Genomic DNA, 14,155 nt, shown 5'->3' with positions numbered 1-14,155 from the left:
GGCTGCCGTTCAATGTAGTTTTCATCACCACCGCCGGATTATGTTTCATTTATTTCATTACAGCACGTCCCCTAAACGTTACAACATAATCGACACGAATGAGCACAGCATCGAGCAGTGGAAACGTGGGTTTATTTACTATGAAGTTCGTATTTTTAATTGTTGAAATGAAATCAGCGGTGACGAGCTAGTTGTTTTGGTAGCGGCTAAATTAGCATGTCGCGATACTTTGTACAGGGGATCACGTCTGCGCCGAGTAGATGCGCAGAGGGTTGAAACAGCGCTTGTCCGGTCTGCTCACAATAAGGTTTCTTTGGCCAGTTACTGTGATTAAACACGAGTTGTTTAATGTTCACAATGTATCGTTTTTCATGGGGAAAATGAGATGCGTCCCCGGGACGCATGGATAGTGAGTTTAGTGCGTCCTTTCAGATTTTAATGCGTCAGGGACGCAGGACGCGTACCTAGCAACATCACTGCACCCGCGGCTTATAGTCCAGTGCGGCTTATCTATGTACACATCATTCAATAGAGTGGCGAAGTCACGCCCCTTCCGGTAGGGCTCATGGGACCTATGAGATCGAAAAATATGAATGGGTGTCAATGGAGAGAAAATAATTATTTTCTGGTCCCGGTCTTTATATGCCCTGGATTACACATATGTTGTTTGTGGATTTAAAGGATAATTTTTCATCATTAGTTTGTGGTGAGTTCTGTCCTGTGTGTTACCTGTGTTCCCGGTGTTCCCTGTGTTCCCTGTGTTACCCGCGTCACCCGTGTTCCTTACCCTTTTTGAGTTAATAAATTATCCTTTACTCGAACTGTCTGCGTTTGGGTCCTACCTGCCTGCCACCCGCTAACCGTGACAGAATGATCCGACCATCATTGGACCCAGCAGACGTTTTTTGTTGGAGGCTCTGTTGGGGTGTACGTGCGGCGCTGTCGCTACAAGGCCCAAGTTGGAGGGTGGCTTATGGACTATCAGAGTGGGGGTGTTGAGTGTGGAGTGCCATCCAGTTCAACATTTCTCTCCAACCCCTGAGCTGACTCCGGTCCCCCAGCCCTGTCCGATTCCTGACCCTACCTTGACTTCCAGAGGGGTTCCGCCTTCTAAACCTTCCAGAAGGGGTCCGCCCTCTACCTTGACTTCCAGAGGGGTGCCGCCTTCTAAACCTTCCAGAAGGGGTCCGTCCTCTACCTTGCCTTCCCGAGGGGTTCCGCCTTCAAGACCTTCCAGACCTTTCAGAAGGGGCCCGCCCTCTACCTCGCCTTCGCCGATGCCGGCCACCTGTGGGTCTTCGCCGTTGCACGCCTCCAGACATTTTTTTTGTTTCCTCCTCCTGGCTCCCCTCCACCCACCCTATTTGGATTTGACTTTCTTTTTTTTGCATGTCGTGGGTCGCCTGGGAGTCGACCCTTGAGGGGGGGGTACTGTCATGGTCTGTCTGTTTCCTTGTCTTGTTTTGGTGTGTTACCTTACCTGTTTTACTTTGGTATCGGTCTTGTTTCTCCCCATGTTAGGTTTCCCTCCTGTGTTATTACTGCTCCCTCCCTAATGTGTCTCAGCTGTTACTCGTTGCGTGCCCTGTGTGTTTGGTATTTAAGTCCTTTGTTCCTTGTCGGATCATTTTTAGTTTGTGGTTGTTCGTCCTGCGTGTTCCCTGTTCCCTGTTGTAAACTGTGTTCCCTGGTTCCTTGCCTTAGCCTTTAGGCGTAGATAAAGTGCCGTTCTCTCGAAACCGTCTGCGTCTGGGTCCTACCTGCCTGCCTGCACCCTCAACCCTAACAGTCAGGAATCCCACTGGGTACATTGGGATTCTTTGTTGGCCGAATGCGATGGCTGTTCCAGACTGCCTTGATCTCATCCAGCTCTTCCTGAAATCAGAATAAGTATGGTTAATAAAATGGTTCTAGAGGCTAAGATGACACAAAAATAAAATGTTTGCTGAGAAATTAATTTAGCATTGCTTTATTCTAGAGAAAATCTATTTTCAGTTATTTTTCAAGATTGGGACCCATACAAATACTTTATAGTGTTGATTTCCCACTGGGATCTACAACTACTGCTCTTGCTACTGATTTCCAGTGGTGCTGAAACGCTTATAGGCGATTCAATATTGAGTGTTTGACTGCACGTCTGCAACATAAAGTCGTAGCCTATTAACTGTTAATGCTGTCTTTAACATTACAAAAGGCTACATGATTCAGATGTGCAAGGAATAGAACAGCTCTCCGAATAAACCCCAGGCTTTCTTATCCTCACCTGAATAATGTTCCGAAAGCTTAGCTGCATAAGTGATTTGTCCAGGAAGTCACCAAGAGATAGTTGCGTAGTATCCCCCACCAGCTCTCAATCCTTTGGTTTGAAGTACTTGCTCCTGCCATGTTGCTTTTTTCACCTGATCTATTGTCAACATCACTGCGGCGGAGGTAAGTCTGGATGTCGCAGAGTCCTCCACTTTCCTCAATTTGGTGAGGGGGAGATTTCCCTGAACTCTTAAAAAGAGTCCCCAGCGCTGGTTAACCCCTGGACTTCTGTGGACGAGCGCTGTGCATGCTGTGGAAGACTTTAAATGCTAATTGTTCATGTTAGGAAGTCTAGGTAATAATCCCTAAATCCTGTGATCACCATGTCACTCTAATACTCTAATAAAGGGCTCGCCCCTGATTTATTACCTCTGGGCTGGGCCCTACCCCCTTTCTCTGCGTGCTCAGTTCCAGGCAACCTCCTGGGCCATTAACAGAGAAGCTTGGAATGTGACAGGGGGGGGTTGTTGAGGTGAAACCTGTGGAAAGCTTATATGCTTATTTGCGTCACATTTCTATCCGCCTTGACTATTGCAATCCTCTTTATGCGGGCATGAGCTCCTCCTCCTCATCCCGGCTTCAATTATTCCAAAACTCTGCCGCCCGTCTTTTAACAAGAAAACGCAAGATGGAGCACAATACTCCTGGACTTGCGGCTCTCCACTGGCTCCCTGTTCAAATTTGGATGGATTTTATTTGTTTTATTTGTTTTTAAATCTCTGCAGGGACTGGCAAATTACATTTCAGACCTCCTAACAAAATACTCTCCCCCGAGGTAACTGAAGTGAAATGACCAATTGCTACTCACTATCCCTCCGTCAAGAATAAAGAGCAGGGATGATCGGGCTTTTTCAGTCGTTGGCCCCACACTGCGGAACAAACTCCCTCTTCATGCTAGACTAGCCCTTTCAGTGCCCATTTTCAAATCCCTCCTAAAAACGTATGTATTTTTTCTTGCATTTAACGCCGTATGAGTTGTACTATTGTCTGTGTCCTTTTTTGTGCTTTAAAATGTTTTATGTTATCTCATCTCATCTTCATCCGCTTATCCGGGGTCGGTCGCGGGGGGAGCAGCTCAAGCAGGGGCCCCAGAATTCCCTTTCCCGGGCCACATTGACCAGCTCTGACGGGGGGATCCCGAGGCGTTCCCAGGCCAGTGTTGAGATATAATCTCTCCACCTAGTACTGGGTTTTCCGAGGTCTCCTCCTTACTGGACGTGCCTGAAACACCTCCCAAGGGAGGCGCCCAGTGGGCATCCTTACCAGATGCCCGAACCACCTCAGCTGACTCCTTTCTAAGTAAAGGAGCAGATGCTCTAATCCGAGTTACTCACGGATGGCTGAGCTTCTAACCCTATCCCTAAGGGAGACGCTAGCCACCCTTCTGAGAAAACTCATCTCGGCTGCTTGTACCCGCGATCTCGTCCTTTCGGTCATCACCAAAACCCTCATGACCATAGGTGAGGATAGGAACGAAGATCGACCGGTAGATCGAGAGCTTTGCTTTGCGGCTCAGCTCTCTTTTCGTAACAACGGTGCGGTAAAGCGAACGCAATACCGCCCCCACTGCTCAGATTCTCCGGCCAATCTCACGCTCCATTGTACCCTCACTCGCGACCAAGACCTCGAGGTACTTGAACTCCTTCACTTGGGCTAAGGACTCATTTTCTACCCGGAGTAAGCAATCCACCGGTTCCCTGCTAAGAGTCATGGCCTCAGATTTAGCGCTGCTGATCCTCATCCCGGCCGCTTCACACTCGGCCGCCAGCCGATCCAGTGATTGCTGAAGGTCACAGGCCGATGATCCAATGAGGACCACATCATCTGCAAAAAGCAGTGACGAGATCCTCCAACCACTGACCTGCAACCCCTCCCCACCACGACCACGCCTTGAAACCCTTTCCATGTATATCACAAACAGGATTGGTGACAAGGCACAGCCCTGGCGGAGACCAACACCCACTGAGAACGAAACTGAGTGCCGAGGACGCGAACACAGCTCTCGCTTTGGGAGTAAAGAGATTGGATGGCCCTGAGGAGAGACCCCCTTACCCCATACTCCCGCAGCACCTCCCACAGTTTCTCCCGGGGGACCCGGTCATGCGCCTTCTCCAGATCCACAAAACATCGGATGGGAATACTCCCAGGCCCCCTCCAGGATCCTTGCGAGAGTGAAGAGCTGGTCCGTAGTTCCACGTCCGGGGCGAAAACCGCATTGTTCCTCTTCAATCTGAGGTTCGACGATCGGCCGAACCCTCCTTTCCAGCATCTTGAAGTAGACTTTACCAGGGAAGCTGAGAAGTGTGATACCCCGGTAATTGGCACACACTCTCTGGTCCCCCTTTTTGAACAGGGGAACCACCACCCCGGTTTGCCACTCCTTTGGCACTGTACCCGACTCACGCTGTTGAATAGGCATGTCAACCATGACAGCCCCTCAACACCCAGAGCCTTTATCTTTTCTGGCTGGATCTCATCAATCACTGGGGCTTTGCCACTGCGGAGATGTTTGACTACCTCAGTGACCTCCACCAGGGAAATTTACGACGAAACACCATCAACTTCGAGCTCTGCCTCCAACATAGAGGGCTTGTTCGGATTCAGGAGTTCCTCAAAGTGTTCCTTCCAACGTCCGACGACCTCCTCAGTTGAGGAGGTCGTCGGACCATCCTTACTGTACACAGCTTGGATGGTTCCCTGTTTCCCCCTCCTGAGGTGCCGGATCGTCTTCCAGAAACACTTTGGTGCCGACCGAAAGTCCTTCTCCATAGCTTCTCCGAACTTCTCCCACACCCGCTGCTTAGCGTCCGACACGGCAGCAGCTGCAGCCCTTCGAGCCTGTCGGTACCCTGCAACCGAGTCAGGAGTCCTCCAGGATATAATTTCCCGGTAGGCCTCCTTCTTCAATCGGACGGCTTCCCTGACCACCGGTGTCCACCACGGTGTCCGAGTGTTGCCGCCCCTTGAAGAGCCTAACGCCCCGTGCCCACTACCTCCGTCAGTTGACTGATCCCCATTGACTTTGAATGGGGACGGACGCGCAATGCATTGTGGATCCGTCCGTTCCATTGGAGCCTTCGGCTCCGTCAGAAAGTTGAAACATTTTCAACTTTTTCGGCAGCGACGGATCCGTCATCCAATCAGATCGCAAATGCAAATTTAAGCACTGTGACGCGACTCGGGCTCTGACGATACTGGAAAGCGGGAAAGCGGGTCATCTTGCCTCGCAACAAGCAGGAAGAAGCGGGAAGAACCCGGCGAAGCGATTTGATTGGCTGACGGATGCATCTGCAAAGACTAGGCAAGGCAAGGCAACTTTATTTATATAGCACTTTTCATACACAAGGCAGACTCAAAGTGCTTCACATATAAACATTGTCATACAATAAAATAAAATAATAGATAAGTAAAAGAAAAACATATGCAAAGAAATGGCTAAAATAGAAAAAGGCATTTTAGTATTAAAATAGAAAATAGAGGCAAAGTTAAAAAGCTTTTTAGAAAGTGCAATGTATTTAAGATTTTAGCAGAAGGCTATAGCAAACATAAAAGTCTTCAGTCTTGTTTTAAAGGTGCTCAGAGTTGGGGCAAGTCTTAAATCCTCTGGGAGTTTATTCCAGCTATTTGTTGCATAGTAAAATCCTGCTTTCCCATGTTTTGTGTTTACTCTGGGGATAATTAACAGATTGGTCTCAGAGGATCTTAGTGGTCTAGAAGGCTGATGTAGTGGAAGCATATCGGTTAAATATTTTGGGCCTAAACCATGTAGGGATTTATAGGTTAGCAACATGATTTTAAAATCAATTCTCTGACCTACAGGAAGCCAATGTAACGATTTCAGAATTGGTGTAATATGATCAAATTTTTTGGTCTTTGTTAGAACTCTAGCAGCAGCATTCTGAACAAGCTGAAGCTTCCTCAGAGTTTGTTTTGGGAGACCTGTGAGGAGACCATTGCAGTAATCAAGCTTACTAGTGATAAAGGCATGTACAAGTTTTTGTAAGTCTTCGGTGGACATGAGCCCTCTAAGTCTTGCTACATTTTTAAGGTGATAATATGCCGATTTTGTAACTGATTTGATGTGACTGTCAAAATGTAAATCTGAATCCATGATAACCCCTTGGGTTCAGCAGATTATGAGAAACTTCCTTTATACTGTGTCTACGGCTGAACCCTTTTTTGTCTCAGTAATACTCAGGACTACTATCAGTACGGTGGTGGGGGTGGGGCGCCATCCTCCTGGGTGTTAGCATCCTGCGGCCATGACGTGGCGATGCTATCATTGACACAGATGCAAGTTTGATGCCACTGATCATCATTGACACAGATGCAAGTTTGATGCCACTGATGGAAGACTTGATGTGTGTTTTGTCCAGTGTATCCAATAGATCAGTGTAATCCCTCTTCAGAAGTTCTGACTGTTCTCTTTGAACATCATTAAATCCTGCATGCACAATAATCTGTGAGATTTTGGGGTTCTCCAATATGACTTTGGCTAGTTTATGGTTGATATCACTAACCATTCCATATGGGAAGATGCATGTTTTGATCTTCTTACCGGTTATATCCTTGATAATTGAGTCTCCTATAATCAGAGTGTCTGGTTCATCTGCTTTCTCTGAGATGGGCCCTTGTTGGACGGTGGCAGACACATGCGCAGCCCGCCTCCGTGGCGACTGGTTGTTCCGTCTCTGTCCGCACTGTCCGTCCGGACGCATCTCGGGGCTCAGGGGTGCATCGGTGGCAGGCGCGTTCGTGGACTCTTGAAGTGGCAGGAACCGGTTCTTCAGTGGCAGGGTTGATTTGAGTGACGGGCTAATCCGGCTGATACATGTAACTATAGCTTTGGGTAGCTTAGCATTTGGTGTTGAGTGAACTTGTTGATTCACTTTGGTATGTTGCTTTGGCTTAGCGCCGACTCTGTGCCAGTGAGACGCAGCTGGAACTGTCTCTCTCTTGTCCAGCTTCGGGAAGGATACAGTGTAGCTTTGTTCATCTTGCTGTATCTGAGTGAGCTCAGCAAACTCACCCATCGGCACTGTATCCTGTGATAGTCCTTTGCATTTTTCTACTGCTGCTAGTCTCGTTTCAATTAAAGCCAATGTCTGTTTCAGTTTGGCGCAGTCTGTGCATTTCCCAGTCTCCGTGCCTGAGATATCCGAATGCGGAGGCATGTTGGCGATAGGAAAGTCCAAGGCTTTTTCTGCGGTCTGATCCGGGAGTAAAAAGTGCCAAAATGTATTGTTGAATCGAGCGATTGAGGACGACGGAAAAAAACTATATACTGTTAGGTAAATAAAATAAGATAAAGTAGATCTGAACGATGAATTAAGTAGTTTTTTCCAATGCCTAGCGGAGCTTCGGGAAACATGACCTCTCTCATGAGCATGTAGTGTGACTACTCCCCCATCAGTCAGCCACGCCTTCCCACGTCCGTTGACTGACGGTGCAGTGGGCATGTAGCGTAAGACCCTGAGGCCACAGCTAGCCGCCGCAGCTCAGCAATGGAGGCTTTGAACACCGCCCACTCCGGCTCAATGCCCCCAACCTCCACAGGAATGCCAGAAAAACTCAGCTGGAGGTGTGAGTTGAAGATACCTAGGATGGGGGCCTCCTCCAGACGTTCCCAATTCACCCGCACTACTCGTTTGGGCTTACCAGGTCTATCCGGAAATTTTCCCCATTCCCTGATCCATCTCACCACCAGATGGTGGTCGGTTGACAGTTCTCTTAACCCGAGCATCCAAAACATGCGGCCTCAGATCAGATGACACGATCACGAAATCGATCATCGATCTTTGGCCTAGGGTACTCTGGTACCAGGTACACTTATGAGCATAGGCGTAGATTACGGGGGAGACGGGGGGGACCTGTCCCCCCCACTATTTAAAATAAGAATTTTGAATTTAGATAGGCCTATCTATAATAAACCATTGGAACACACAAGACCGGAACCCATAGCAACGCCAGTAAACAAACCCCGAGAAGCCCAATCCCTATGAGCTCCCCGCGCTACGGCCATCCGGAGGCGCACAGAGCATTTGGCTGTGATATTATGTATACAATTATTTTATATTATATACTATTATATATAGAGCTCCGAGAGTCGGAGACGGCAACAATCACTTTCTCCTCCATGCTGCAGTTCACCCCGGACTGCACTGCACTGAGTTTGACGGTTGAACGCTGATTGGCTGTTACGTTACACATGTCACTCAGTGGCCACGCTGTTGAACGCTGATTGGCTGTCATCACGCAAATTCGTGTCAAAGTTGAAACATTTCAACTCGAGCGAATTTGTTGTACCACAAATCCTTGTAAACGCGCTCGCCTGTGCACGGCGAAAGTGTGGCGCGACAAATTGAAACAAATCCAAAAAATGTACCCGATACGCATCTATACGTTCACTTTATATGGGATCTTGTCGCCCCATTGCGTTTGGTGTGAACGCACTGGAGAAGTTTCAAGACAGACAACAAAATTGACATTTTTATTTAGAAAATAGCCGGTCCTTTTGCTTCCTGTAAAAAGCATGTTTGTGACAATGGATAACGATATGGATACATCATCTAGCCTGCATGTGGAGGGCCATATAAGGTAAGAAATTGGTTTACGTAAACTGCTGGTTCTGTTTGCTCGTGATGACCTGGCCAAAGGTTACCCACGGTCCTAAGCGATTGTGATTTGATTCTGGTTGGTGCTTCAGCTAGCATTCATTGTATATATAGATTGCAGCTAGTAGCAGCTACACACGGTGCGATTGCTATGCCAATGTGGTTAAAGTTGTTTTGTCTGATTGAGATACAGTATGTGACGACTTGGAGCCTGGTAGGCCTATCCTGACATAAATATGGTCTTGCATAACCTCTGTGATTATCCTAAACTGTAGGGGATTTTATTTGCGGGCAATTTGCGTATGATGTTAAGTCTAAGATGTGAAGTCTACATTGGTTTAGTGTATTTAAGTGTTTACTGGTGGTCAGGATTTGGCAGATGCAATTCTACTCTTCTATTTTTTTTAATGCAGCATAACATATGCTACCAGCAGCCCTTACTCGTCTTCAAATGGCTGATGCTCAGTACCTCGTTTCATTTCGTACCCCCTTTACAGTCTGGCATTGTTTGTCTGGTAAACTATGTTGATGTCAAGATAAGTGTTAAATTGCCAACACTCTTTGTCCTGTGTTGGGAAAAATAACCTGCTGAGTACATCACATGTACATTATAAATATAGCTAACTCCTACCCTAGCCTGATGAGCACATCACATGGCAGACACATTACAATATAGTCAACTCTTGCTAATGATAATATATAGTCAGGTCAAGGCCGGAGCCGAAGGCCCCATTTCTCAGCCAGGCAGATGGTGGACACTCAGACAATGCACCAGTCATCCTCAAGAACGGGAGAGCCACATTAATTTATCACACAGGAGACACTTTGAGGAGCTCTCCCCCGTTAGGAGGACACATGCATATACCAGGGGCCTGGGAACCAAGGTCAAGCAAAAACACACAGAACCACACACACCTCAAACGCACACACCTCATCGAGAGGAGGATACAGCATAAGACTGTATCACACTGGGACTCTTGATCTTCTTCTGAAGCAGACCTTCCACGGAGGCGAAGCTCTGGACGAACCATCAGCGCTGATTAGGGACTTAGACATATTCGATCTCTCACGCTTTATGACTCTGTATAATCGTTGCCACTTTACTTAATAAATCCAAGGTCCTCGTGCCGACAGACTTTATTACCTCTCCGTCTCATTTCATCTGGTCCAGTAACTAGACAGACCGTTTTTCCCCTCAATTTGGTGACCCCGACGTGATCTTTCGTTGAATTGAACCGCAACTGGGAAACGAGAGACGGAGAGCGGCACGACCTCGGGACCCCGGAGCACCGGACCGATTCCTGCAGTCTCACCTCGCGATCGCCCAACAAAAGGTAGGCAGAACCTGTTGATAAAATCCAAACTCTGCATAGTTATATGGGAACCACATTAGGAGGTGAGACTGTGAGAGCGGTTCGCTACGGGATATCTCGTGGGGACGAATAGGACTGTATCCCAGCATTTCCCCATAAACCCGATTGACCCTGAACGCGTGACACATTGAATATCGGCTCGTTGCATGGTGAAAGAATACCCTCGAGACCTTGGGCCTATAAGAAGCGGGCATAGTGATACAAGACTACCGATGGCCAAGTAATGGATGCCTGGGCCATGAGTGGAACCCAGAGGAAAAAAGGTAAAATGAGAATAAGATAAACTAGGCTCGTTGCATGGTGAAGGAATACCCTCGAGACCTAGGGCCTATAAGAATCGGGCATAGTGATACAAGACTACCGATGGCCAAGTAATGGATGTGTATTAAATAATTCTATGTGGTAAAGAAGGTTAGAGTCCTTTATCAGGGTTAGAGTCCCTTTGCAGAGGAAACGGTATGCCTGGGGCATGAGTGACACCCAGAGGAAAAAGGTAAATGAGAATAAGATAAACTAGGCTCGTTGCGTGGTGAAAGAACACCCTCGAGGCCTAAGGCTCGCCGCCCTTGATAAGTGAATCTGAGGTGCCCGAAGAAGCACAACGATTTCTTGGCCATATATTCATTGCATATGCGGGGACTGACGGACAGACACCTGAACTGACGCAGACTAGGGATAGCAGAGACCTCTCACCCCCACCTTCACGACCAGAGAGCAAGTGCGTGTGTATGGAGTCGAGAACGAGAGTCAGCGTGGGTGGAAGAATAGGAGAGCATGGGTGAGAGAGAGACAGAGAGACAGTGTGTATGCGCGTGAGAGAGAGAAAGGCTGTGAGCGACTCTGTGTGTGCGCGGGTACGCAAGAGGTGATGTTTCTGTGTGTGCGTCTGCGGGAGACAGAATGAGAGGTCCGTTGATATGTTTCTGTGTGCGTCTGCGAGGGACAGAATGAGAAGTCTGTTGATATGTTTCTGTGTGCGTCTGCGGGAGACAGAATGAGAGGAGCCGTGTGTGAAGTCAGTGTGAATGTGCGTTTGTGTGAGAGGGAGCGAGAGAGATAGCAAGGAGAGATAGCAAGGAGAGCTAAAGTCGGAGGACGATCGAGAGGGACCATTTTCCCTCTAGACAGTTGGAGGTAGTGATAGAGTGCGTGTTTTTCTAACAATGAACGGTTGTTTCAGGACCACGAGAAGGGACTCTGTATGGTTTTCAGGCCCAGATTGTAATCCCCTTTCCCATATGTGTAGTCCTCCCATTTGAGGTCCCCGTCCACCATATTTGAAGTCCTCTACTCCACCTCATGTTGTAGTTCCCCTCCCTAGAATTGTATGGAAGTTAGAACCTGTGAGGGTGTTTTGGTTCGGCCTGACGAGGCCTGTACCAATTTCGGTGGTCAGCTTCGTAGTTTTGTGTATATAGAAATTTGGACAGGGGGAGCAGTATTAAAGTTATTTATAATAAAGTGAAAAGTTATTTGGGAATGGATGCGGCAAGATGGGATTGTGAATGAAGGGACAGAAGGATCGTTTTGTGTGTGAGAGATAGTTATTAGGTCTTGTTCCATGATGGGGAGTTGAGGATGTTGCATTCCAGGCTTATCTGTTAACGGTCCTAGCTGCTGCTTGACCCTAAGGGGAGTGAGGAAGGGTGAGAGAGAGAGAACACATTTCCCCCCCATTTGTCGACCTACACCATTCAGGCAGTACAGAGAGACACACTAACACACAGTACAGAGAAAGGAAATAGAGTGTGTTCAACTGAAAGCGTGTGGTGGCCATACGCCATAAAATACCACATATCCAAGGAATGCAGGTAGAGCTCTGTTGAGTTTTCAGGCTTTGATAAATTTGTAGTTCCCTGTCTGCCATGTTTGAAGTTCTTTGTAGTCTCTGTCCATAGGTTTCACCTGAACAACCCCTCTGCTGGCCGAGAAAAGGAACTACCCATGGTTTCTCTCACACCCAGCCCCCAGTGCACGCTCGCTTTCAAGGCGTTATGGCCGCACCCAACGTGGGAGGGAGACACCCTTATCTGTTGTCTTGCACCAAACAGCACCCCGTACTGAGGAGGGAGAGAGAGCGTGTTCTCCTGAAGGAGGGAGAGAATCACAGGGAGACACGCAGGGGATATTCACATTATGGCTAATTTGTTTTTCTTTAAGTTTAGTTTTAGTTTTGTTTTTTATTCAGGATGATGAACATCCTGACACAGTTATCATTCAGGATGAAGAACATCAAAGTTCATGAGGAGGTTATAAGGACAATAACGTTGATACTTTACTAGGACAACAGTGATGATAATCTAATGCAATTGGACTAAAGAAGGTGTTGCTATTAACTAAGTGATTCATATTATTTTCACACAGGAAAGAATAATTGAATAAATATGGATATGATTAAAGAAGGAGAATAATAATAAAATAAAGTAATCTTGATAAACTGTACAAGTAGGACTACACCTATTAAAATATGGGGTGTATCTCTTTGGTCAAGGATGACAGGTGGATTGACGCCACATCTCTTGGGAAGGGGTCCTACATGCTATGTTGTCAATTTGGATTCGGAAGTAGTGGGTCTACCTTTCAAATGCCACTACTGCTGCTGCAACACTTTAATAATTTTAACTCTGATAAATTACCTTTTGTCTTATAGTCCCCCTGATGTGTATCCATTACGCACACGCTTGGCTGCATAGGGCAGATGGGGCTGAAGACTCTGTCTCCATCCCTCCACTTTGCGATCTATACTACCATATGGGTGGGGGTTGATTGTATTCCAGGTACGGCATCCTGCAGCGAGCCAGTATGGAAGGCTGGTTAGCCAACGACGGGTAAGATCCCACCTTGACACCCGGGACGACCTAAGGCAGGCACAGTCACGATTACTTGGCAGAGTCGCTGTGGGCACTGGCTCACTTGATCATGAAGTGACGAGCTGCAACAATCATGGGAAGTGCCGGGTGGGGTGTAGGGTGGAGGAGGAACAGGAGTCAGATATGTCAGCTCTGGCAGCAGAGGTGGTCTTGGAACGGGGCATGTCGCGTTTTATTTTATTTTACCTTTGTGGTATAGAAGGCCACTAACGCATGCACGTTTTTTCGGTTTAGTGCATGACTTTGGAACAGCGTGGTTTCAGGCGGCTGATGGTAAACTCACCCATATTGGGCTTTGGATTTGGACATACTGGTTTCGATTTCCCTTCCCAAAAGATTGGTTTCAGTTTGCTGATGCTTAAGGTTAGACGTTTCGACGTTGGTTGCACCAACGGCGTTCTTAGATTTGCTTATCATTTAATGTGCATGTGTGGCATTCGGCGGTCGGGGAAACAATGAGATAAAGTTCGGTTAAAGAACTAGTGACAAGTTGCCAACAACGCCACCCCAGGAATTTCACCTGGAGAGTTAGATTAACTTAAGTTAATGCACACAAGTTCGTTCACTAATGAAAGCTTGAGACTGGGTCAGCATACAAATTCAATTCCTTTTAATTAATATATATCATCTTTAAACATGACTTCTCAATAAAATATGTTCACACAAACACACTAAAGCGAACACACACACACAAAATACACAAAAAGGGAAGAACAAATAACTAAATGGAGTTTAAATCAAAAGTAAAGGAGATTTATCCAAACTGATAAATCCAAATGAATAAGTAAAGCAATTAAACCAAACCAAAATAACCAAGAAAACGAATCAAACCAAAACAAACATGCAAAGCAACCCACAAAACACAAATAATATCATCAATAAGATCAGTTAGAAGTCGGTTAAATGAATAACTTAAGACAATGAGACTGAGGATGAGGCAGCAATCACCATACTCGGTGGCAGGTACAGCACAGCAGGAGATGCAGAGTAG

At 47.0% G+C, this 14,155-nt stretch overlaps 3 protein-coding genes and 1 long non-coding RNA gene across 6 annotated transcripts in view; 2 read left to right on the top strand and 2 right to left on the bottom strand.

Annotated features, from left to right (window-relative positions):
• Positions 1-14,155, bottom strand: part of slc39a6 (solute carrier family 39 member 6) — a 583,352-nt gene that overhangs the window by 245,573 nt on the left and 323,624 nt on the right. The gene's annotated exons all lie outside the window — the stretch shown is intronic.
• The window catches only part of LOC132462545 (uncharacterized), a 570,484-nt gene that overhangs the window by 254,798 nt on the left and 301,531 nt on the right, over positions 1-14,155 (top strand). The gene's annotated exons all lie outside the window — the stretch shown is intronic.
• wdr33 (WD repeat domain 33) overlaps positions 1-14,155 on the bottom strand; it is a 373,687-nt gene that overhangs the window by 358,933 nt on the left and 599 nt on the right. The gene's annotated exons all lie outside the window — the stretch shown is intronic.
• LOC132462532 (uncharacterized) lies at positions 9,766-12,725 on the top strand. The gene is made up of 2 exons (XR_009526875.1): positions 9,766-10,750; positions 11,092-12,725. It is a non-coding gene; the product is annotated as an uncharacterized LOC132462532 (long non-coding RNA).

This window comes from Gadus macrocephalus, chromosome 8 (genome assembly GCF_031168955.1).
Source record: "Gadus macrocephalus chromosome 8, ASM3116895v1".
Classification (NCBI taxonomy): Eukaryota; Metazoa; Chordata; class Actinopteri; order Gadiformes; family Gadidae; genus Gadus; species Gadus macrocephalus.
The sequence above is the reverse complement of the archived record's forward strand: the minus strand, read 5'-3'. Positions and strand labels throughout refer to the sequence as shown.